This window comes from Lutra lutra, chromosome 14, assembly GCF_902655055.1.
Source record: "Lutra lutra chromosome 14, mLutLut1.2, whole genome shotgun sequence".
NCBI classification, from domain to species: Eukaryota; Metazoa; Chordata; class Mammalia; order Carnivora; family Mustelidae; genus Lutra; species Lutra lutra.
Genome location: NC_062291.1, coordinates 51,013,095 through 51,039,878, shown reverse-complemented (window position 1 = coordinate 51,039,878; position 26,784 = coordinate 51,013,095). Strand labels below are relative to the sequence as shown.

General features: G+C 42.6%; 2 long non-coding RNA genes across 2 annotated transcripts in view; one reads left to right on the top strand and one right to left on the bottom strand.

Annotated features, from left to right (window-relative positions):
• Positions 1-7,738: 7,738 nt before the first annotated feature.
• LOC125084949 (uncharacterized) overlaps positions 7,739-26,784 on the bottom strand; it is a 29,922-nt gene continuing 10,876 nt past the window's right edge. Inside the window, exons 3-6 of the long non-coding RNA XR_007122744.1 lie at positions 26,276-26,318; positions 23,789-23,910; positions 9,370-9,462; positions 7,739-8,612 (exon numbers count right to left, since the gene is read on the bottom strand). This is a non-coding gene — a long non-coding RNA (uncharacterized LOC125084949). The remainder of the gene's footprint in view (positions 8,613-9,369; positions 9,463-23,788; positions 23,911-26,275; positions 26,319-26,784) is intronic.
• LOC125084950 (uncharacterized) lies at positions 15,368-19,456 on the top strand. The gene is made up of 3 exons (XR_007122745.1): positions 15,368-15,540; positions 17,756-17,901; positions 19,209-19,456. It is a non-coding gene; the product is annotated as an uncharacterized LOC125084950 (long non-coding RNA).

Sequence of the window (26,784 nt, the reverse complement as noted above, 5' to 3'; positions counted from 1 at the left end):
TAAAGACACCAGTCATATTGAATTAGGGCCCACTCTAATATTCTCATTTTAACTTGATTACCTCCATAGAGACTAACTCCAAATCAGGTCACACTCTAGGATACTGAAGGTCAGGACTTCACCATGTGGATTTTGGGGAGATACAGTTTAACCCATAACAAATTCCACTTATAATAGTATCAAAAATAATAAAATATTTATAAATAAATTTAACAGAAGAAGTGTAAGACTTGTACACTGAAAACTGTAAACATAATTGGAAGAAATTTTAAAAAACTTAAATAAATGGAAATATATTCTGTGTTTATGATTGGAAGACTAAATATTGTTAAGATGGCAATACTTCCCACAGTGATCTACAGATTAAAGCAATCTCTACCAAAACCCCAGATGAATTCTCTTTGAAGAAACTGACAAACTGATCCTAAAATTTATACGAAAATTCAAGGAGCCCAAAATAACTAAAACAATCTTGGGGGGGGGGTGAAATTGGAGGACTTACACTTCCTAATTTCAAAACTTACTACAAAGCTACAGTAATCAAGATTGTGTGGTATTAGTATAAAGATAGATACATAGATCAATGGAATAGAATTGAAGGGTGCCTGGCTTGCTCAGTTGGCTAAGCATTTGCCTTTGGCTCAGGTCATTATCTGCAGGTTCTGGGATAGAATCCCACATCGGGCTCTCAGCTCAGCCGGTAGTCTTCTTCTGCCTCTCCCCCTGTGTGTGCTCTGTCTGTCTCTGTCTCTCAAATGAATGAATTTTAAAAATCTTTTAAAAAATAGAATTCAAAGTCTGAAAATAAACCCTCATATTTATGAGCAATTGATTTTGGAAAGGTTGCCAAGAAATTCAATGGATTTATTCAAAGAATTCAATAATTCAATTCAAAGAATAAATTCAAAGAATGGACTTTTCATGAATGGATAAAGAAGATGTGAGATAGGGGCGCCTGGGTGGCTCAGTGGGTTAAGCCACTGCCTTCGGCTCAGATCATGATCCCAGGTCCTGGTTTGAGCCCCGCATCGGGCTTTCTGCTCAGCAGGGAGCCTGCTTCCTCCTCTCTCTCTGCCTGCCTCTCTGCCTACTTGTGATTTCTCTCTGTCAAATAAATAAATAAAATCTTTAAAAAAAAAAGAAGATGTGAGATAGACAGACAGATAGATAGATAGAGAGATACACAAACAATGGAATACTATGCAGCCATCAAAAATGAAGTCTTGCCATTTGCAACAACATGGATGGAACTAGAGTGTATTACGCTGAGTGAAATAAGTCAATCAGAGAAAGACAATTATCATATGATCTCTCTGATATGAGGAATTTGAGAGGCAAAGCAGGGGGTCATGGGGGGGTTAGGGAGAGGAAAAAATGAAATAAGATGGAGCCAGGGAGGGAGACAAACCATAAGAGACTCTTTTTTTTTTTTAAGATTTTATTTATTTATTTGACAGAGAGAGAAAGCAATCACAAGTAGACAGAGACACAGGCAGAGAGGGGGAAGCAGGCTCCCTGCCAAGCAGAGAGCCCAATGCGGGACTCGATCCCAGGACCCTGAGATCTTGACCTGAGCTGAAGGCAGAGGCTTAACCCACTGAGCCACCCAGGTGCCCCATAAGAGACTCTCAATCTCAGGAAACAAACTGAGGATTGCTGGGGGTGAGGGGGTGGGGAGGGGGTAGGGTGGCTGGGTTATGGACATTGGGGAGGGGATGTGTATGGTGAGTGCTGTGAATTGTGTAAGCGTGATGATTCACAGACCTCTACCCCTGAGGCAAATAATACATGTTAATGAAAAAAAAGAATAGGGGTGCCTGGGTGGCTCGGTGGGTTAGGCCTCTGCCTTAAGCTCAGGTCATGACCCAAGGGTCCTGGAATCGAGCCCCACATCGGGCTCTCTGCTCAGTGGGGAGTGTGCTTCCTTCCAATCTCTCTCTCTGCCTGCCTCTCTGCCTACTTGTGATCTCTATCTGTCAAATAAATAAATAAAATCTTTAAAAAAAAAAAAGAATAGACTTTTCAACAAATGGTTCTGAAACAACTGAACATTCACATGCAAGAGAATAGATTTGGACCCCTACCTCAAACCATATATAAAAATTAACTGAAAACAGGGGTGCCTTGGTGGCTCAGTGGGTTAAGCCTCTGCCTTCGTCTCAGGTCATGATCTCAGAGTCCTGGGATTGGGCCCTGCATCAGGCTCTCTGCTTAGTGGGGAGCCTGCTTCCCCCCTCTCTCTGCCTGCCTCTCTACCTACTTGTGATCTCTCTCTCTCTCTCTGTCAAATAAATAAATTTTAAAAAATTAGCTAAAAACATATTTAAAACTTAAATATAAGAGCTGAAACTATAAAGCTTTTAGAAGAAAACAGGTGTGTAAATCATTCTGACTTTGGGTTAAACAATGGTTTCTTAGATATGAGACCTAAAACACAAGCAACCAAAGATAAAATAGATAAGTTAGACTTTATCAAAATTTAAAACTATATTTTAAAAGACATGATTAAGAAAATTAAAAGGCAAGCCACACTGGGAAGATGAAAGAAGATACAAGAAATTAAATAAATAATATACAAATATAATATAAACAACAACATAAATATTTTAAATATAGATTTTATTTATAGAGAAGTGTTCATTTAAAGAATATTTTTGTCTTCAGACATACAGCACTTATATATAAACTTTAATACCTATAAAATTGAGGAAGAAAGAATTATGAAAAGATTTATTCTAGCAAAGTAGATACAGAGGAAGAATAACAATACAGGAAGTTATGATGAGGGGCACCTGGGTGGCTCAGTGGGTTAAAGCCTCTGCTTTCGGCTCCAGTCATGATCCCAGGGTCCTGGGATCGAGTCCCACGTCAGACTCTCTGCTCGGCGGGGAGCCTGCTTCCTCCTCTCTCTCTCTGCCTGCCTCTCTGCCTGCTTGTGATCTCTCTCTCTGTCAAATAAATAAATAAATTCTTTAAAAAAAAAAAGAAAGAAAGAAACTTAAAGATTTATATACTGAAAACCACAAAATGTTGTTGAAAGAAATTAAAGAAGACACAAATAAATGAGAAGACATCCCATGTTCATTGACTGGAAGACTTAATATTATTAAGATGACAATACTGTTTAAAATGATCTACAGAATCAGTGCAATCCCTATCAAAATCCCAATGGTGTTTCTTACAGAAACTTTTAAAATCCATCCTAAAATTTGTGTGGACTATCAAGGGACCTCAAATTGACAAAACATCTTGAAAAAAGAACAAAGCTTGAGGTCTCCATTTCTGATTTCAAAATTTACTACAAATCAACAGTAATGAAAACAGTATGGTGTTGGCATAAAGATAGACATATAGTCCAAGGAAATAGAATACAGAGCCCAGAAATACATCCTTCTATATATGATCAAATGATTTTTGACAAAGATACCAAGACCATTCAATGGGAAAGGACAGTCTTTTCAACAAACAGTGCTGGAAAAACTGGATATCCACATGCAAAAGAACCAAGTTGTACCCTTACCTAACATCATATATAAACATTAACTCAAAATGGATCAAAGACCTAAAAATAAGAGCTAAAACTATAAAACTCTTAGAAGAAAACATAGATGAGATTTTCATGATATTGGATGTAGCAATGATTTCTTGGATTAGACACAGCTTTGGAAGCTTCATAGATCGCTGATGGGAATGTTAAAATGGTGCCGCTGCTATGGGAAACAGTTTGGCAGCTCCTCAAAAAGCTAAACATGGATTTTCTGTATGACTTAGCACTTCTACTCCTAGGTATTGATACCTAGAAATAGAAACCATGGAAGAGAAACAAGAACTGAAATAAATACTTGTATCCCAGTGTTCACAGCATCATTATTCAGAGCAGCCAAAAGGTGAAGACAACTTAAGTACCACCAACAAATATGGATAAACAAAATGTGTTATTAATACAATGAAATACTATTGAGCCATACAAAGGAATGAAGCCTAATAAAGTACTACAGCATGGATGAATTTTGAAAACAATACACTAAGTGAAATAAACCAGGCACAAAAGTACAAATATTGTGTGATTCCCCTATACAAGTCACCCAGAATAGGCAAATCCAGAGACTAAAAACAGATATAAAGATTACCAGAGGGGCGCCTGGGTGGCTCAGTGGGTTAAGCCGCTGCCTTCGGCTCAGGTCATGATCCCAGGGTCCTGGGATCGAGTCCCGCGTCGGGCTCGCTGCTCAGCAGGGAGCCTGCTTCCCTTCCTCTCTCTCTGCCTGCCTCTCTGCCTGCCTGTGATCTGTCAAATAAATAAATAAATAAATCTTAAAAAAAAAAAGAAGGAAATCCTGACATTTGAGTCAGCAGAGATAAATACTGTATGATCTCACTTATATGTAGAATCTTAACAAAACAAACTTATCGAAAAAGATCATAATTAATGGTTTCTAGAATCAGGGTTGTGGTATGGGTGGGGAACTAAGTGAAGACAGTCAAAAGTTACAAACCTCTACTTGTAAGACAAATTAGCACCGGGGATGTAATACACAACATGTTGACAATAGTTAACAGGGCTGTATGATATATATGAAAGTTGCTAAGAGTAAATCTTAAAAGTTCTCATCACAAGAGGAAAAAAATTTTTGTAACTATAGGTGATGGATGCTAACTAAACTTACTGTGGTAATCATTTTGCAATATGTATGTATGTCAAGTCATATTGCACACCTTAATCTTATACAGTGTAGTGTGTTAATTATATCTCAGTAAGACTGGGGGAAAAGCTATTTTTAAAAACTGATGGAAACATCAGGAAATATAAAAATATCTCCCCTTAGAGTGGGAATTTTTTATGCACTTCACTGAGAAATCAACAGAGAAAATTTTAAAATGATGGATGATAGGTAGATCCATAGATAATTTGAATGATTTCATTAAAATCTTTCTATCAACAATAGAATTAATCTTTAAAAATCACAAAAATTTCCTGAGCTATAAACTTCTAACTATTTCTTGGGGCACCTGGGTGGCTCAGTGGGTTAAGCCGCTGCCTTCAGCTCAGGTCATGATCTCAGGGTCCTGGGATTGAGTCCCACATCGGGCTGTCTGCTCAGCAGGGAGCCTGCTTCCCTCTCTCTCTCTCTCTTTCTCTGCCTGCCTCTCTGTCTACTTGTGATCTCTCTCTGTCAAATAAACAAATAAAATCTTTAAAAAAAAAAAAAAAACTTCTAAGTATTTCTTAAATCCAAAAATGTAATTTGGGTAGCCCATATTCACTGGCTTCAAATGAGTAATTCCCAAATCACCAAACACTTTCGAATAACTTGGATTTTGAAGAACATCTCAACAGAAACCACCAACCACCGAGGAAAAGATGACAAAGTATCCCACTTTCTAAACTTGCAAAATATTTTCAAAACAGTATCCAAAGAAAATTTAAAGCCTTAAATGCATTTATTAGAGAAAAAAAAAAGATTAGAAATAAATGAACCATTATCTTAGTTCAAAAGTAGGAATGCCAACACCAAAATAAACCCAAGAAAAGTTAAGTAAAGTGATTGAGAAAGAAAGAAAGTAACGAAGTAGAAGTGAAACATATAATGGGAAAAAACACACATGGGTAATGGGTGAAACCCAAAGCAGGCTCCAGAATGTAGCAATGATGAGTTTGGACAGATGCTGGGTGGCTCTGCCACACACTCGCTTGAAACCTGGGCACTGCAGCCTGCTCCGACCAGGAGAAAGTGAGAAAGAAAAAAAAAAAAAAGAGGCAGACCATACCAGGAAGATGAAAGAAGATACAAGAAGTCAAATAAATCATAGTAGACAAGTATGTACAATAAAATGTTTGAAAGCATAGACATCATGGAGAAATCTATGGGAAAACATGAAATATCAAAATAATTGAAAAAACTCCAATAAATTAAAAACTGCAAGGGAGGAAATGGACAAGAGAGTACAAGGTTTACCCTAAAATGCAATGTCAATTTTCAGACAATATGATTTTTTAAACCCAGAAAATTGAACTAACAAACTTCAAGAACAAGTAAGACAACTTCCATTAGGTGGAGAGACCTGCTGGTCCATGCCCTCCAATCTATCAGCAGGGATGAATTATAACATATAAGGAAAAATGTCACTCATAATAGCAACACTGTTGCAACACTGCTAGGAGTAAATGAAACAAAAATGTGCAGAACCATGGAGAAAATGATAAAATGTAGTGTCTATAAATGTATTTTAATTAAAATTTGCATGAATAAATAGATACACTGTGTTCTTGATGGAGGATTAAATATGATACAAATGTCAGTTTTTCCCCAGATTAGTGTAGAATTTAAATTTGGCATTAATTACAACCATACAAGATTTTCCCAATGAAATTGATGAGCAGATTTTTATATTTGAAGGAGAAAATGTGCAAGGATAGTAAAATTGGTTATGAAAAAGGAAAGCAATGAGGTAAAAATTCTCCATGTTATATATAAATATGTAATAAACTGCTATAATTGAAATAATATGTAAGAATAAACATATAGAATAGATATTCACTTTGGAAGAGGACAGTGTCCTAAAACTGACTCATGCATTTAGGAATTTACTATATAAACTAAGAATGTAAAAATATAGATTCAAAAAATGTTACTGGAATGACTATCCATTCATAACACAATGATGTTGGGTAGCTTCCTCCCCATACTCAAACAAACCCAGATGATTCATCCCAACAAAATTATGAGTCATTTAAAGGAAATATATAGAGTGATATTGGGGGAGCTATGCAGAGAGAGAATCTCAAGCAGGCCCTACACACAGCACAAGCCAGATGCAAAACTCAAGCCCATGACTGGAGCTTTAAAATCAAGGGTCAAGGGCGCCTGGGTGGCTCAGTGGGTTAAGCCGCTGCCTTCGGCTCAGGTCATGATCCCAGATCCTGGGTTCAAGCCCCACATCGGGCTTTCTGCTCAGCAGGGAGTCTGCTTCCTCTTCTCTCTCTGCCTGCCTCTCTGCCTACTTGTGATTTCTCTCTGTCAAATAAATAAATAAAGTCTTTTAAAAAAAAAATAAATAAATAAAATAAAATCAAGGGTCAGACGCCCAACTGACGGAGCTACCCAGATGCCCCTGAAGGAAATATTTTTAGATACATTTGTAAGTAAAGAAAATATTATAGAATATATATATATATATGTATATATATATATATATAGAGAGAGAGAGAGAGAGAGAGAGCGGGAGGGAGGGAGAGATTGGTTGGAAAGTCATTCTTAAGACACAGATTACAAAATCTGTAATATAAATGATAAATAAATGTTGGCTATATCAAATTTAAAACAAAATCTTTCTTTACCATAAAAGACACTAGATGCAAATGTAAAAGACAAGTTACAGCATGAAGCAACACACACCACATCCATCACAGGCAAGAGTATTAAATAGGCAGGACCGCCCCTGTGACATCAGTAAGGAAAATTCAGCGATGCAAGGGTGTGAGGAGTGAACAAGTAGGTCAAAGAAGAACAACTAGAAATAGCCAAGTGACATGAAAAAAAAAAATGTGCAACCTCAAGAATCGAGATATATTTTTCACTCATCAACTTGGGAAAAAACTGTCAATACTGATGCTACTTAAGGCTGATGGGAGTGCAAAGAGGTACAGCGACTTTGGAGGCCAATTGGGCCATAGCTTCTAAAAAGGAAAGGTACAATCCCTTAGACCAAATAACTCCAGTTCCCTCACATACGCATAAACAGGCTATACGAGAATGTTTCATCATTTATAACAGCAAAGTAAATATATAAAATAAAGTAACCCAAATGTCTCTCAACATGGAAATATATAAATAAATTGTCCCTATTCAACAGTTTGGACGTGGGGTTGTCCTATATGCATTAATATGAGAAGTTCTCCCAAGATTCTGTTATTAAGTGGAAAAAGCATATTGCAAAAGCATGACTACATAAGATACCATTTATGTTAACCATTTACGTTAACTTACAGATGAAATCCAAATTATGCAAAAGAAAATTAAGAAAAAAAAAAAAAACCTGCCAGCAGGGATACACACACTAGTTACAACGTCATCTTCAGGGAAGACCTCAGGCTTGGTAGCAGGGAGTGAGTGGCCATGCAGGAGGAATTCTGTGGCAACTGTAGGTTTCATTGTTTTAAGTAACAGAATGTGTTCATGTATTATTAGTGTAATTAGAAGATAATCAAAAGCAAATATAAAGGATTTGATTTCGTTTGACACAAAGAACAGGCATAGAGTTTCACTTTTTGACTCTAAGTCATCAACATCCACGTTTTTCCACATGATACCATCCTCTGTGCCATCAGGAGAATGGATAATGTGGCATTTCTCAACACAGCAGCCCCCTATGTCTTTCTGGATACTCTCCCATGCCACCGATCCCCATTCTGCAAGGTTTGATGCTAGTACTTTCTCAATCTTACCAGAAGGTGTCACCAGAATGTTTCAGACACCATCCAGTACTCATTTCTTCGTCGTCGGATGGTCCTTCAGTGGTTTGTTAATGGAAGCATTGAGGGACTGAAGTCCTCCAGTCAAGCGAGGAGTGGTGACAGGTGCAGGAAGCAATATTAACTTTGGGGCAGCCACCTGGGCAACAGAAAGTTAGGGCTGCCGGTGGAGAGGCAGATCCTGATTTCTGAAGTGTTGAGGTGTGAAAGTGTACTTATGGACTCTAGAGTCTCTAAAAGCCCTCCCAACTCTGGAGCTCTGCAACTGGGTGATTTCCAGAAAGAAAACCATGTGAGACTGTAAAGCCTCATTTCTCTGCCAGTGGGCCCAAGGAGCCTGGTGGTAGTACGTGGACCAAGGACTCTAGACTTCATCCTGCCTGCGAACTCTAGACTTAGTAGGTGGTAAAAGACTATGTTGCTAAGCTTCATGGAATTGGACCCCATCAGGGGAAGTGGCCCCCACAGTCCTTTGGATCCTGAAAATACCCTGAGCAAAAGCCTTCTTTTGCCTTGGATCACTGAGCCCACTTTCTGAGAGCCCAGGATCATGGAGGGAGAAACTAGGGATGGTGAAACAGGGTCCCTGTTAGGCAGGAGGGGCAAGTCCTCCCTTGATCCTAAAGACAGACTCAAGGGGAAAATGTAGATGGGCTTCTGCAGAGCTAAGGGTTTTGCTCCCGACAGAGCAAAGCTGATCCATGTGTGGGCTACCCCATTCCTGTCCTGTGAGTTATACTATTCCCCTCCTGTCAGCCACCCCATTCCTACCTGTGAGCCATCCTGCCCACCTCCTAAAGACAACCATGACTCTTCCTGACCAGTCTAACTGGATTCTAGAACCCTACCTGCCTGTCTGTGCCATCTCCCTGAGTATCACATGTCCTTCTGCTCACCTTGGTTACCGCTGGGATTTCCTGTGGAACTCTGCAGGTCACTCTGGCTTCACTCTGGTGGAGGGTTGGTGGGATGGGCTGGGAGGTCAGAGGCTGGAGGCAGAGCACAGGTGCACTGGTCAGGGTGAGTGGGGTGGGCTGGATGTAGGGCAGAGCCACATGGAGAAGATCTGTCTCCTTCCCTCCAGCCCTGTCCTCTACAGAGGAGGGAGACTGTCACATGATCAGATATCCTTGGACCTGGGATTGCTGCTGAAGCCTGCATGCTGTTTGTCTAGCATTAATGAGAATATTATCTCCAAGAAGGGACACTATCCTTGGCGACACAGGGTGATCATGGGAGACATTTATCTCAGTAAATGTGAAGCCCAGCCATGGAGATCTGAATGGAAGGAACACAGATTTCTGCTCCTTGTTAATTTCATGGTTGACTTAACTGTTCTTAAGTGATTATAGTGCGAGTGATGATGTGCTTGAAATGCTCTTTTTCTTCTTCCAGCCAGTTCTTCTCTTTCTTTGTCCCAAAAGATTCACTCTTAATTTGAAGCTCGAGTTCCCTGTCTTAGGGCTTCTTATGTGTTATAGTCTGTGGGAACAGATTCTGCCTATCGTAGGGGCTAGAGCACTGAAGAGAGGTTAGCAATGATGATGATGGTGATGAAGGCAATGACTATCCCTACTCCCCAGCTGTCCTTCTGACCAAGCTGTGTGCATGCATTGGTTTACAGAAATCTTCTCAACAGTTCCCAAGGCTGACAGCGCAGCTGCCTGGAATGTGAGCACCGTGAGGGCGGGGCTTTCTACCATTGCATCCAATCATCTAGAACAAGGCCTGGCCTAGAGCTGAGCTCAATAAATACTTGTTTCATGGGCGCCTGCGTGGCTCAGTTGGTGAAGTGGCTGCCTTCAGCTCAGGTCATGATCTCAGGGTCCTGGGATTGAGCTCCACATCAGGCTCCCTGCTCAGTGGGGAGCCTGCTTCTCTCTCTGCCCCTCCCCCCTGCTCACTTGTTCTCTCCCTCAAAAATAAATAATGAAACTTTTTTTTTTAATTTTTATTTATTTGAGAGAGAGACAGTGAGAGAGAGCATGAGCGAGGAGAAGGTCAGAGAGAGAAGCAGACTCCCCATGGAGCTGGGAGCCCAATGCGGGACTCGATCCCGGGACTCCCGGATCATGACCTGAGCCGAAGGCAGTCGTCCAACCAACTGAGCCACCCAGGCGTCCCAAATAATGAAACTTTTTAAAAAGTAAATAAATGTTTCACAAAAGGGATGCCGTGATCATCCACATTTTTTAAAACAACATAACTGAGCCTGAGGAGATTAGAAGACTTGCCCAAGGCCACCCAGCTTAGAGGCGGGACTGAGTGGGACCCAAAAGGCTGCAATCTGCCTGTGGGGGTGGGGATAGTGCAGCCTCTCCTCAAGGTAGGGGAGTGGTGTGAAGGCACTTTGGAAAAATATGGAAAGTACTGTACAGGATGGGCTACATTTTTTTTTTTAAAGATTTTATTTATTTGACAGACAGAGATCACAAGTAGGCAGAGAGGCAGGGAGAGAGAGAAAGGTGGGGGGGTAGGCTCCCCGCTGAGCAGAGAGCCCGACTCGGGGTTCGATCCAGGACCCTGAGATCATGACCTGAGCCGAAGGTAGAGGCTTAACCCACTGAGCCACCCAGGCACCCCGGGCTACATTTTTTTTTTTTTTAATAGATTGTAATTTAGGTTGCAAGTTAATTTAGGAACTCTTTTTTTTTTTTTTTAAAGATTTTATTTATTTGTCAGAGAGAGAGAGGAGAGAGAGCGAGCACAGGCAGACAGAATGGCAGGCAGAGGCAGAGGGAGAAGCAGGTTCCCTGAGGAGCAAGGAGCCCGATGTGGGACTCGATCCCAGGACGCTGGGATCATGACCTGAGCCGAAGGCAGCTGCCCAACCAACTGAGCCACCCAGGCGTCCCAATTTAGGAACTCTTATAGCATTTTTTTTTTTAAGATGTAGGCTCAGGACCCTGAGATCAAGACCTGAGCTGAGATCAAGGGTCAGAGGCTTAACCAACCGAGCCACCCAGGTGCCCACGAAACAAATATGTATACCCCCACGCAGTATTTTCCAAACATGGCCACACATGCATTTTTTACGGTATAACATGGAATCTCGCCCTGTGTCCGTCAGGTGCCTCAGGCCTGTGCCCTCCACTAAGGTGATCAGGAGCCACCAGCTGCTGACGGGCTTTTGCAGTATGGCTGGTTCAAATGGCAATGCGCTGAGCGTGAAGTACACGGCATGTTTGGAAGACTTTGTGAGAAAAAGAGGATATAAGCTATCTTGCGAATAATTATTATGTTGATTATATGCCAGATAATATTTGGGGTATAGGTGGTTAATAAACTAGAGTATTGGGGCACCTGACTGGCTGAGTTGGTAGATCATGCAACTCGATCTTGGGGTTGTAAATTCAAGCCCCATATGGTTGTAGAGATTACTTAAAAATAAAATCTTTTTTTTTTTAAGATTTTATATATTTACTTGAGAGAGAGACAGTGAGAGAGAGCATGAGAGGGGAGAAGATCAGAGGGAGAAGCAAACTCCCCGTGGAGTTGGGAGCCTGATGCAGGACTCGATCCCAGGACTCTGGGATTATGACCTGAGCGGAAGGCAGTTGCTTAACCAACTGAGCCACCAAGGCACCCAAAAATAAAGTATTTTTTAAATTAAATAAAAATAAATATAGTATTAAAATGAATTGTACCCAAGAAGTACCTGCTTTATTTTTTAAATGCAGCCATTGGAAAAGTTAAGTGTCCACAGGGCCACACTGTGCTCCTACAGGACAGCACTGCCCCCCAGATTCTCCTGGACTCTGGGCACTCCGAAGTCAGACAGGGAGGCTCCTGAACAGGGCTCCCTCCTTGGCCCTGAGGGCTTAGTGAGACCCCATGGGGGAGGGCACTGCCCTTCCTGTGCCTGGGGCCTCACAGGGGCACCAACTGCAAATGTTATTCCAGTCTATAAAAAACAAGAGGCTGAGGCTTTGAAAGGCTCAGCAAGGGGGATGGTAAAGCAAGTGCAGACCCTCCCCCCACCACCCCTGCACTCTCCTCAATGCTGGTACATCTCACCTCACCTGCTTCTGGCCTGAGGTGTCTTCCCCTCCCTCGCCTATAAAATTCACCCATTTTAAGTGTGAATTCAATGATTTTTAGTTAATTTATAGAGCTAAGCAACCATCACCACAATCCACGTTTAGAACATTTCTATCACCCCATATGCAGTCCTTCCCCACTCCTACCCCATCCCCAGGCAACCACTAACCTACTTTGTCCCAGCACCACTTAAGATGACTATCCTTTCCCTCCATTGAATTGCCTTGACATTTTTGTCAAAAACCAATTAACCATAAACGTAAGGGTTTATTTCTGGCCTCTCAAGTCTGTTCCATTGATATATAGGTCTGTCCACATGCCAGTATCACACTATTTTTTGTTTGTTTGTTTTTTTTTACTGAAGCTTTACAGTATTTTGAAGTCAGGAAATGTAAGTCCTCCAATTCTGTTCTTTTTTAGAATTCTTTTGGCTATCTTTGCCCTCAGAGATAAGCTTGCCAATTTCTGCAAAAAATTCCTGCTGGGATTTTGAAAAAGATTGCATGGAATCTATAGACACTTTGGAGAGAATTACCACCGTAATGATGTTGCATCATCCAATCCATGAACATGGACCCCCTCTGTTTGTTGAGGTGCACACAGGTTTCCCTCGGCGGTGGCCCAGTGTCCTGGGAGTCCTGCCTCAGGCAACCTCAGGGTCTGGGCCTCCCCACAAACACGTAAAGCCGTATCAGGATGAAATGCCCCATATTACGTCCCTGAAGAACAGAGGAAAATTTTTTTTAAATGCTAATAAATGGGGATTTACCATACTGCAATAGTGTAGAAACTCGGCTAAACAGACTGGCATTATGAAACGGAAGCCAGGTTATGTTTGTTCCAGTGTCAAGAGAGCAATTCAAAACATCAGCTGGATGCTGCTCGCCCTCTTGTGGCTACATCTGGCACTATGGTGGCAGATGGGACTTGTCTGGGGGCCCCAGGAGGGGCCCCTGCAGGGTGGCTGAGTATGGGCGGCTGGCGCAGGCCTCTTGCCATGAGTGGGAGGGTGGGACTAGGAAGTCACCGTCTGTCTACTGCCTGGAAAGGGCAATCAGGACCCACCCCCTCCATGCTTCATTCAGTCTGGGTATCCCTGCAGACACCTTTCTTCCCACAGGCTCTGAGAACATTTCTAAAGGCAATTCTACTACAGGACACCTCAAGCTGGTCTGAAAGCACCTTGACAAAGCGAGAAAGTAAAGGAAGTGAGTAAAAGAAGAAGCTAAACAACCATGAGGATGTCAACTATATCTCAGTAAAGTTGGGACAAATAAATAAGGCTGTCTGCTTAACCAATTGTACCTTAAAAATACTATTTTTCATGTCAAATACCTTTTATTGCCCTTTTACTATAAAATTATTTTGTTAAAATTTGAAAAAAATATCAAAAATCATAAAGAACAAAAACTTATACTCCTACAACCCAGTAACAACCACTGTAAAATGTGCATATGCATTTATAGGGTGTGTTGAAGTCCACTTGAAACAAATTACTCACTATAATGGGTGTGTCTGTGTCTGTGTCTATGTGTATTCATATATAAATGCCATTGAAATATGCTTTTTAAATTTGACATTACACAATAAGCATAATGTCAATAAGCAGATGCCTTTGACATCATATTTTCTCTCCTGTATATTATTCCATTGCATAATAACAGTTTCATAATCAGTTCTCTGGTTTGGGCTATTTCATTCATTTCTAACTTTTAATTACTAATAAGCCATTCTCTAATGAGCATCGGGGTCATTTAGGATGTTTTTGACTTCAAGTAACAGTAAATCTAAATCAAAGTGGTTGAAACAAGGAGGATAGAGCAGAATCTCACATAAGACCCAGAGGTGGGAGGTTTCCAGGTGGGCTCACAGTCTCACTGATCTCATATTTTACATGCAAGAGAACGCCACTAGAGGATTTTTTTAAAAAAACACCTTCAAAACTATTTGTAATTTTAAAAAAATTATTTGAGAGAGAGAGAGAAAGAGCATGCAAGCAAGAGGTAGAGCAGAGGGAGAGAGACAAGCAGACTCTGCTCTGAGTGTGGAGCTCAACAAGGGGCTAGATCTCACATCCCTGAGATCATGACCTGATCCGAAATCAAGAGTCAGATGCCTGGGGCACCTGAGTGGCTCAGTGGGTTAAAGCCTCTGCCTTCAGTGCCGGTCATGATCCCAGGGTCCTGGGATTGGGCCCCGAATCGGGCTCTCTGCTCTGCAGGGAGCCTGCTTCCTCCTCTCTCTCTGCCTGCTTCTCTGCCTACTTGTGATCTCTGTCAAACAAATAGCTAAAATCTAAAAAAAAAAAAAAAAGAGAGAGAGAGAGAGAGATGCTTAACCAACTGAGCCATCCAGGTGCCCAAAAGTTATTTGTACTTTTGAAGCTCCTTCTGGCTGCTGTGCAGACATTATATGTAGAATGGGGCAAGAGAAAGCAGTGGTGAGGCTATTATCATAAATCAGGAGCAAGGTTGGGGGCTTAAAGTCAAGAACTAGCAGTAGACACTAAAGACACGAATATGAATATATTTTGGAAGTAGAGCTCACAACATCGATGGTAAGTCTGGGCAAAGGGTCCCACATTTTTCTCTTAAGCAATTGGGTAGAGAGGGTGCATTTCTTGGGATAGAAAAGCTGAAAGAACAGGTTGTAGGGAAATGTTCTATTTTGGATGTATTAAGTTTGAGATGCTTGTTGAGCACCCACACGGATATGTAAAGTAGGCAATTAGATATGAGTGTTCAGTGCCCGGAGAAGAGGACAGGGCTAGAGACACACACTTGGGACTCATCAGCCTGTAGATAATATCTAACACTAGGTAACTGGGTGAGGTCACTTGGAGAGAAGTGTAGACAGAGGAATGCAGGACTACAGGAGTGCAGAGGAGTGTAGACACAGGATGGATCTTTGTGGCACTTACAGGTCAAGCAGAGAAGGCCAACCAAGGACAGCTGGAGAGTGGAACAGCAGAATTAAAAGAGCTGAGTCATCATGGAAGCCAGAAACAAAATGCCTCAGAATAACAGGTCAGTCAATCAGATCAAGTACGGCTGAGAATTCAGATAGGAAAAGGACAGAAATGGGGTCACTAGAAATCTGTCTCTCCAATATGGTGGCCATTAACCGCACGTGGCTATTTAAATTTAATTGAAATTAAATTAAATTAAAAATCCACTCCTCAGTTACACTAGCCACATTCAATCGCTCAACAGCTACATGAGGCTAGTGGCTGCCAAATTAGACAATGCAGAGACAGAACATTTCCACCATCCCAGAAAGTTCTACTGGGCAGCACTGTGAGAGATAATGATTGTATGAATTTTTGCTGATAAGAGAACAGAGAAATGGATTTGTAGTGGGAAGGCAAGCAGGTGTCAAACAAGAGTGGTTTTTAGTTTCTTTTTGGTCTTGAGATATGCTAGAGCACGAGTATTCGCTGATGACAGTGAGCCATTAGAAAGGGAACAATGAATGTTCCAGAAAAGCAAGTTAGGTGTGAAGACCTTGAGAAGCTAGAGGAGATGGATTCTGCTGAGAACTGAAGGGACTGAGATTTTACTCCATTTGCAAGCTAACAAAGTTAGCCTGCCAAGTTTCATGAATGCTGGTAAAAGACACATGCCTGCCCGTTGCTTCAGGGGTAGACAGCATATCTATCTTCCAAGGCTGTTAGCTAAGTGAAGATCATCCAGAACAAAGGTCAGTGCCTAGCTAAATGTGCAGAAATATGAGACACCATGGAGAACTGTCTGCTGAGAAGAGCCAGAGCAAGGGTGAATGTCTTGACTGTAAATGGGAGCAGGGACAAAGCATCCTGGATGACAGGAGGCCCAGCTGAGTGTGAGTCCAGATGCAGGGTGGGGGTGATTTTGACGATGGGATGACAAGGCAGTTCTGGTCTAATGGAGACTATTTCTCCAAAGAAAAGTCACAATAGGGTGGGGAGAGAGGGCTAGGAAAGTGAGAGGAGTGAAGATATGATATATTGTCCTAGAAGATGGTGTGTGGGCAGAATAATGGTTCATCCACATCCTAATCACTGGAAACTGGGAGTGGGACTTTACATAGAAGAAAGGACTTTGTGGGTGTGTTTAAGGATCTTAAGATGGGGAGATTATCCTGAATTATCTAAGTGGCCCCCATGTAATCACAAGGGAAAGAGGAAGACAGGAGAATCAGAGGAGATCTGAGGACAGAGGCAGGGGCTGGAGGGATGCAGGGTTACAAGACAAGGAATGTGGGCAGAGCCAAGAAGCTGGAAAAGGTAAGGAACCAATTCTCCCCTAAAGCCTCCTGAATTAATACAATCCAGCCAACACCTTGTTCTTACCCCAGAGTGTTAGAGGCTGAACTGTGGGGTGCAGCCAGGTGGTCCAGCAATGAGAGTAGAGCAAGAGAAGGGAAAGTTGATCTGAGGGAGCGTTTATGATGATGACCCTTGGAATATGATCTAGTAGGGAAGGAAGTGAGGAAGGTGATGGATAATTAAAGGTAGGATAGTAGGTAGATTAAAGGTCTCAAGAGGGCAAAAACTGATATAATGGGGAAGAGTGAATTTTCTAAAATAAACCAATCTCATCATGTAACTCCTTTGCTTCAGTCAGTGTTGGGGCACCTGGGTGGCTCAGTGGTTGAGCCTCTGCCTTCGGCTCAGGTCGTGATCTCGGGGTCCTGGGATCGAGTCCTGCATCGGGCTTTCCCGGCCGCGGGGAGCCTGCTTCCTCCTCTCTCTCTCTCTCTGCTTGCCTCTCTGCCTGCTTGAGATCTCTCTCGGTCAAATAAATAAAATCTTTAAAAGAAAAAAAAAAAAACAGTCAGTGTTGTCCAATTCCTGTAAGATAGCATCACATTCTCTAAGATGGCCTGCAAGGCATACCTGTTTGGGCTTGGCCTACAGCTCAAGCCCCGCCTTTAGAATTCCATACCCTCTGTCTCCTTCAGGCCTTTGCATTTTTTTTAATAGATTTTTTTTTTTAAGATTTTATTTGTCCATTTGACAGATCACAAGCAGGCAGAGAGGCAGGCAGAGAGTCAGAGGGGGAAGCAGGCCCCCCACTGAGCAGAGAGCCCAATGTGGGGCTGGATCCCAGGAACCCGAGATCATGACCAGAGCCCAAGGCAGAGGCTTAACCCACTGAGCCACCCAGGCGCCCCGGGCCTTTGCATTTTTGTTCCCATCCGGAGCATTCTTCCCAACCTCCACCCTTCATCTACCATGGCTGATTCTCATTCATCTTTCAGGCTCCACCTGGAATGCTATTTCCTCTGACAAGTTTCCCAGAGCCCTGGACTGGTTAGACCCTCTGCTGGAGGAAACCTGCATGCCGCCTCCCACAGCACCATGTAATCATCACCTCTACCTCCAGACTCCAAACCCTCCAGAGCAGGTACAGCACCTAGCACAAAGGAAGACCTCCCAACAGGGGACGAGTGAGTTAAAAATAGACACCACTTGAAACGGCTTAAATGGTTCAACTACAATGACAGATGAGATGAGAGACTGGGGAGATCCCTAAGAAAATCTCCCATGTCAGAGCTTCAGTTCTGGGGAACATTCTGGTTCCCCCCCTGACCTCTAGCCAGAGGTCCATTGCATTTCCACACTCCATTTTGTCAAAGTATTTGAAATCATCCCCCTCCCCAATCCGGTCATGTCAGTCCAAAGTTTTAGTCTCCATTTTTGTTGACCTTGCAGCATTCTTGTTTTCCTTTTCCTTCCCTTTTCCTCATAATGTCTCTGCAGAGATCCTTTTGTGATTCTTTTTTGGTAATTCATCTCCTTGGAGGTGTTTTCTGAGCCAGTTCTTTGTAGAAAGTTCATTTCATGTGAAGGAGGACCCAGGGCTAGTCAAGGTTTTAATATGTGATATCTTTTTCCATCTTAAAAAATGAAATATCTGACACATGAGAGAATATATGAAATATAAAATATCTAACATAAAGAAGAAAATAGAACAAAGACCCATGTACCTGGCACTCAGGCTACAGAATTGGGTGTTATCACCATCTTTGGGACCCTTTAGTGCTCCCTTGCAGGGCAACCATGTCCCCAAATGTGTGTTTACTAATCACCTAGTATTCTTCCTAGATAGTGAATGTCTTTTCTTAATTTAAGTCTAATTCAATTTAAGTTTCACATACACTTGGACTTTTAAAGAAGTGGTTTTATGCTGTATATTTTCTTTTGCGATTTGCTTTTCCTAATCAACATTTTATTTGAGAGCTTGCTCCAAGTTGAAGGAAGTGGTGACATTTGTTAGTCATTGTCCCTGCTGGGCAGCATTCCACTTTAAGGACTGTACACAATTTCTTTATTCTTCTGTGGAAGGACCTTGATGTCCTCCCCAGGCTCTATGATGTTATCTATCTAGACTAGAACAACAAAGCTGCCTAGTCCCCGGGGCTCCTACCCCAGAGGCCCCTGGGGTCTGCTCCCTTGGGCATGAATGGCTGGGACTCAGGACATGCCTAAAGTCAGCCCTGCTAGATAGCAGGAAGCTGGTTTCCCAAGTGGCCACCATGTGGATACTGCAGCCCCCAGAGATGACCCACTATTCTGTGCCTTTCATGTCTTTCATGGGTTTGTCAGTTCTCACAAACAGTGAACAGACTTGGGGAGAGCCCCCCTTTTCTCCACCAAACTGACTCTTTTCTGTCTGTATGGCTTAGATGTGAGATTCCTTATTCTCTGCAGGTGCAAAGAAGGCGGGGCTGCACCCCAACCCGATCCTGCGAGAAAGGATGTGCGCTCCTCCTGCAGCCTGTTCTTAGCCCTCCCTCCTTGGGCTGTTGATGGTTCCTCTCTCACTTGGTGGTTCAACATTTCAGCTCTGTCTAGTTTATCTGAAGATCATAACTGTTTTTATCTGATTTTGGAAAGAAAATGAAATGCTGACTTAGTGTCACTGTCGATTCAATGTAAAACTTCAAGGTTCTTAAAACTGTCCATTTCCCAGCCCAGTCCCAGGGCCCCTGCACTGGTATTCCGCATGAGGCCTTAAGCATCTATATGTTTAAAAATCCCTCTAGGGGGGTACCTGGGTAGCTCAGTGGGTTAAGCCTCTGCCTTTGGCTCAGGTCATGGTCTCAGGGTCCTGGGATCGAGCCCCGCGTTGGGCTCTCTGCTCAGCAGGGAGCCTGCTTCCTCCTCTCTTTCTGCCTTCCTCTCTGCCTGCTTGTGATCTCTTTCTCTGTCAAATAAGTAAATAAATAAATCTTTTTAAAAAAAAATCCCTCTAGGGGCGCCTGGCTGGCTCAGTCAGCAGAGCACATGACTCTTGATCTTGGGGTTGTAGGTTCAAGCCCCATGATAGATGTAGATATTACTTAAAAATAAAATCTCTAGGGGCACCTGGGTGGCTAAGTTGGTTAAGGGTCTAACTCTTGATTTTGGTTTAGGTCATGATCTCAGGGTCATGAGATCGAACCCCCAGTAGAACTCTGAGCTCAGCAAGGAGTCTACTAGAGATTCTCCCTCTCCCTCTGCCTCTCCCAGCAAGGGTGTGCACACATGCGCATGCGTGCTCTCTCTCTCGCAAATAAATCTTTAAAAAAAAAAAAAAAACTTTAAAAATAATACCTCCAGGTGATTTGAATAGGGCCATGTTGGACAGATTTGACATAGAAACCCTACTTTCAGGACACGTGGGTGGCTCAGTGGGTTAAGCGTCTATCTGCAGCTCAGGTCATGATCCCAGGGTCTTGGGATCAAGCCCCACATAAGGATCCCTGCTCAGTGGGGAGACTGCTTCTCCCTCTCCCTCTGCTGCTCCCCCTGTGTATGCTCTCTCACTCACTCATTCTCTACCAAGTGAATAAGTGGAATCTTTATTTTTTTAAGATTTTATTTATTTTTTGACAAGGAGAGACACAGTGAGAGAGAGAACACGGAGAGGGAGAAGCAGGCTCCCGGTGGAGCAGGGAGCTCAATCCCAGGACCCTATGCTGAAGGCAGACGCTTAACAACTGAGCCACCCAGGTGCCCCAATAAATGGAATCTTTAAAAAAAGAAAACAAGAAAGAAAAGAAAGTGAAATTTTACTTTCCACTTAACTCTTATTCTATTATTTTTCAATTGAGCTCTGATATTCCAATACTGATATTCCAAATTCTTTTTCCTTTTTATATGAAACTTTCCACTTATTTAATAATTCTCTAGCAACTGTGCATATCAATCTGTATTTGGTATGACAGATTTTTTTTAAGAATTTTGTTTATTTATTTTATTTGACAGAGAAAGAGCACAAGCAGGGGGAGTGGCAGGCAGAGGGAGAGGAAGGAGAAGGCTCCCCACTTAGCAAGAGGCCTGATGCGAGGCTCTATCCAAGGACCCTAGGATCATGACCTGAGCCAAAGGGAGACACTTAACCAACTGAGCCATGCAGGTAACCCCAGATTAACCTTTTATTTATTTACTCAAATGATTGGGCTTATATCATAAATTAGCTTGTTAATAAGGACATGTCTTCTTTCTTACATATGTTTCCTGATAACAGGAGAGTCATCCACATGTCCTACTGGCCCACCATGTAGATGGAATGAAATACTGAAGTCCCCTCCACCCACACCAGTGCAGCCCATGTGACCGTCCTGACACCATCCTGGTTTCTCATCCTTGAGTCTGGAGGGGCTGGCCCTGTGAGCATATGGCCATCTACACATTCTGATTTTGTAGAATTGAAATCTCAGCCTGTGAGGCACAGGGCTAAGTGCTTAGCTTGCCATGTCCCATCAACTTATCTCTAATTCATCCTGGAAAAGTAAGAAATGCCCACCAAAGGAAATACACTTCTAAGGAGGTCAATATTTAACCAGGGTTGAACAAAAAATGCCTTCACTTTCTCTGGGCTCTGTTCCTGGAAACAATCACAGGGATCATGTATTGGTCCCCGGATTTTCAATCAAAACATATCCTGGAGTTGATGCCAAAGAAGGTAAATCAGAATTTCCTTTGGCTGGTGTTGGCTTTTGGCTTTCTTTCTTGTGAAACACATACACTTGATTTTTCTTCCTCTGGGATGGGCATGCAATTATACAATTACCTATCTTTCTCGTGTAAAACCTAAAAGACAGCTAGTGGCCCACAACATGAAATGTCACTTAGTGAATACTTTTCTGATTCTGATTTGCACTGCTTTGGTCAAGGTAAGGGTGTGTGTGTGTGTGTGTGTGTGTGTGTGTGTGTGTGTGTGTTGGGGAGGTGGTGTGGGTGTGTATGGGGAGAGAGAGAGAGCAAGCAACACACATACATAATATTTTTGTACTGATACAAAAGGTATTAACACAGTAAAAACAGAAAAGCTGGCTTTTGAAGCTGTGGTAATCCCAAATCTTTCTGTCTCTCATGCTACCCCTGGGATGCTGGAAGTGGGAACAAAGACACTCTTACTGTTGGAACTACCGTTGTCTGGGTATTTCCTACCTCCTTCCCCAAAGACAACCTGGGCATAAGGAGAAGACACCCAGATGGAGGAGTTTCATGAGGCTCTAGGACAAAACAAAGACCTGTTCTATGTAGTGAATGGTCACCTCAACAGATGACCACGTTGCCTGCAGTTCATGTCAGTGTTATTCCCCCTCTTTATATTCTTTCCTCACATTTATTCCTATCTATCTAGATAGCTAACTACCTACTACCTATCCTCTCCCCTCTCCTCCCTTTCTTATCCTAGAGTTTTGCCAGACTCTGGAGCTATGTTTAACTATGGAGTTATTTTTTGCACGATTATATATATATATATTTTTTAAGATTTTATTCATTTATTTGACAGACAGAGATCACAAGCAGGCAGAGAAGCAGGCAGAGAGAGAGGAGGAAGCAGGCTCCCTGCTGAGCAGAGAGCCCGATGCGGGGTTCGATTCCAGGACCCTGGGATCATGACCTAAGCCGAAGGCAGAGGCTTTAACCCACTGAGCCACCCAGGTGTCCCTACACGATTATATTTATTTGAGAGAGACAGAATGAGAGAGAGAGCGAGAGCAAGCATGAGGGTGGGGGAGAAGCAGAAGGAGAGGGAGAAGCAGACTTCCCCTTACTGGCCCAATCCCAGGACTCTAGGGTCATGACCTAAGCCGAAGGCAGATGCTTAACCAACTGGGCCACCCAGGCACCCCTAACTATGGAATTATAATGTGGACATCATATTTTGTGTTTGGTTTTAAAGAGAATGCTTCTAAAGTTTTTTTTTTATATATAATTTTTTTTTAAGATTTTATCTATTTATTTGACAGAGAGACAGACAGCAAAAGAGGGAACACAAGCAGGGGGAGTGGGGAGGAAGAACAGGCTTCCCGCTGCTCAGAGAGGGCTTGATCCCAGGACCCTGGGATCATGACCTGAGCCGAATGCAGATACTTAACAAACAACTGAGCCACCCAGGTGCCCCTAAAGTTTTAAATTAAATAGATGTAACAGGTTTGGGTTTATAGCTTTTACAAGATTAAGGAAGTTCCCTTATAGATCTAGTTTACTAAGAGGTTTTTTCTACTTTTCTTTCATGTGTCCATTGTACAGATCAAATTTGGGGGAGTATTTCCCTGGTGCTTTAAAAGCACTGCACTCTGGGGGCACCTGGGTGGCTCAGTCAGTTAAGCCTCTGACTATTGATTTCAGTTCAGGTCATGATCTCAGAGCCCACATCAGGCTCTGTGCTGAGTGTGGAGCCTGCTTAAGAGTCTCTCTCTCTCTCTCCCTCACCTTCTGCCCCTCCCAACCCCACAGCACATGCACACTCTCTCTCTCTCAAAAAAAATAATAATAATAATAATAATAATAATTTTTAAAAATTTAAAAAGCAATGTACTCTGTTTTTTTATGATGGTTGTCCTTAAGATCGATACTTATTTATTTGTTTTTTAAACTCAACAGTATTCATTTCTTTCTTGCCACAGGAACTTTAGCAAACTCTCTCACCCCTACACCACATCTCCCATCCCCATCTGTCCTGTGCCTCGCTGGGGAGGTTTTATATATATTTGTGACAGATGGGTTCTCAGTGTCTTCTATTAACCTGGGTATTATTATGTAAAGATAATCTGCTTCTTGAGAACTGCAAAAGAGAATCTCAGGACTTGGGTTTTCGCTTAATAACTCAGGAAGTTGAACATTTTTTTCATGGCAGCTAAAAGGACACTTCTGGTTCTGAGAATTATCAGCTGATGCCCCTTAACATTTTCTTTATATTCTGTTTTAGTTTTTGTTATGTGATACTTGTTGATTATGGAAAATTAATAAAAGCAGAAAAAGTCAAGCAGTAGAAAAAAAGTGGTAATCACCTAAAATCTACCTGTGGTGAGCTTTGGTCATTTTAGACATTCAGATTTGTGGCCTTTCAGGTTTTCTCTCAGATGTACACATGGACTGACATGGAGATTTCCCCTGCATGTCCACACAGCAACTGGAAAAGAGAGGCAATATCAGGAAGGATTAACTCTATCCCAAACAAATCCCAAGGAGCTATGGCATAAACACGGTTAGCACTCTGTTTATCCATAGGGATGTGGGCTCCTAGCTCTCTGCACTGCCATCCTAGGGCAGAAGGGCCCAGAACGGCTGCTGGGGCTCCCGCCATGATATATGCATCCTGAGCCGCAAAGAGAAAGAAAGGGAGAAGGGTGCACACCCTCCCTAATAAGAACATTGCTCAGAAACCACACAGTCTTATCTCTACAGATTGCCTGAAAGGTAGTCACAGGGACTACACAGGGAATCCAGCTGCTAGGGGACCTGGAAGAGATACCCTTTTCAATGAGTACAAGGCTGCCCACTCCAAATCAGGGTGCTTTAACTCAGGAAGAAATGCTGCAGAAGTTTCATCTCAGTTTTTCAGAGGATAAAAATGAGTCCTAAAAAAAAGACACTTGAGGGGCTCCTGGGTGGGCTCGGTGGTTAAGCATTTGCCTTCAGCTCAGGTCATGACCCTGGGGTCTTGGGATCGAGCCCCACATCGGGCTCTCTGCTCAGCGGGGAGCCTGCTTCTCCCTCTCCCTGCCTGCTGCTCTGCCTACCTGTGCTCTCTCTCTCTCTGTCAAATAAATAAATAAAATCTTTAAAAAAAAAAAAAAAAGACACTTGCCGAAGTCCACTGAAGTGTACTGATGCTGTATATTGGGGTATGTACTAACCTTGTGGGGACAGATACTTGTATTTTTATCTCTAGACTTCTGCTTCTTCAATGATAAATCATGAGAGTTATTTCTCCTTGTCTTATTCTTGAGACTGAGGCAACCACTCAAACTTCTTTCAGATATTAATGTCAGGAAATATTCTTTCAATAAACCCTCATGCTATAACACTGGGAAGGAGACATTCAGAACAGAGGGACAGGTTTCACTGAAATCCTGATTTTGTTCTCAGAGTTAGCTCGGCTGACACGATCACTCCCAAACGAGTGCAGACATAGCTATCCCATCCGTCTCTACTCCACCGCCCTGTGCTGGATGTGGCTTCAGCGTTTTCCCAATCTTATTTCACTTAAAAATATGGGGAGGGGCGCCTGGGTGGCTCAGTAGGTTGAGGCCTCTGCCTTCAACTCCAATCGTCGTGATCCCAGGACCCTGGGATCAGGCCCCACGTCAGGCTCTCTGCTGCAGGGGGAGCCTGCTTCCCGCTCCCCCTCTGCCTGCCTCTGTGCCTACTTGTGATCTCTCTCACTGTGTCAAATAAATAAATAAAATCTTTTTAAAAATAAAATAAATTAGTGGTTTTAACAGATACCAGAAAAGAGAAGAAAAAACAAAGTTAATCCCTCCACAAGATTTTATCTTAGGTGACGGTTTTTCTCTGAACTTCTCTTTACTGTTTACATAATAAATAGAAGACCAAGAATAGAAATAAACTCATCTGATATACCCATTGTTTCCTTTTCCTTTTCTTATTCATTCCTTTCCAGTCTTCCTCCTTTTTTTCCTTTCCTCCCTCCTCCCCCACCTCCTTTCTTCCCACCTTTTCTTTCTATAAGATGAAACTGAGAGGGGCGCCTGGGTGGCTCAGTTGTTAAGCATCTGATTTTGCCTCAGGTCATGATCCCAGGGTCCTGAGATTGATCCCGGCATCAGGCTCCCCGCTCTGCAGGAAGCCTGCTTCTCCCTCTCCCACTCCCCGTGCTTGTGTCCCCTCTCTCCCTATATCTCTTTCTGTCAAATAAATAAATAAAATTTTTAAAAAGTAAATAAATAAGATAAAATAAATTTTTAAAAGATTACATTAAAATATTATCTTTATTACAGGGTTTGGCTGTTTTGGGGAGTGTTTTCTTGGGTCACATAACTGCCTTTATTGTGAACAGCAGGTGGAACACTTCCAGCAATAGTAAAAAAAAAAATTAATTTACAAAAGCAGGGATTCAGTGAAGCTGCCTGGTTGGAATGCTTGGGAGCTCATATGTAGATGTCAACCCCAAGCAGCTGGAAGAGGACTCCAAAGCCAATGAAGAGCGAGGACACCAAAGAGATGAGGAGCTCCGTAGATCTCCCCAGTGTACTTCATAAATGAAGAGCCAGGCGGAAAAGAACAGGCCAACGGCCCAGCACCACAGTCAGATGGCAGAAGACAGCCGAGTTCACGAGCTCTGCTTTGGCAGGCACAGGGTAATCCACTGCTCCACCACCAGAATAACATGTTGGCTTGATTGCAGGATTTTTTGACAGCCTCTTAAATGTGCCGAAGCGGAGTACCATGCCTGCTTCACCCAACTCCTGGTCCTTTTTCACAAACCTCTTAACTGAGGAGATCTATAGCCTCAAAGTCATGATTTAACTCACCTGCTCATCCGTAGCACATGGGATCTCCCATCTTTTGGACCTCCTGTAAAGCGCGAAGTGAAGAGGCATGAGGAAAAGAAGAAAGCAATCTAGAATTCCCCTTGAGTCGTGAGGGTTTCTGTTTTAAGTCAAGGCCCAGTTTTTTTTCCTTCTTGAATTAAGTTACCTAATCTCTTTTTCCCTAGAGAAGAAACTGATGGGCCAGAATGGACACTGGGCAACATCAGGGGCAATCCTGAAAGAAAGAAACATCTATGGGTACCTGGTGGCTCACTTGGTTGAGTGTCCAGCTCTTAGTTTCCGCTCAGCTCATGTTCTCAGGTGCATGACATGGGAGCCCCACATTTGGGTTCCATGCTCAGCAGGGAGTCTGCTTGAGATTCTCACTCTCTGCCCCTCCCCCCACTTGTCCACGCTCTCTCTCTCTCTAATACGTCTTTTAAAAAAGAAAGAAAGAAAGTAGCAAGTTTCCATCCAGTGTGTCGGTAGGAACAGGTAAGCTCTTGTGT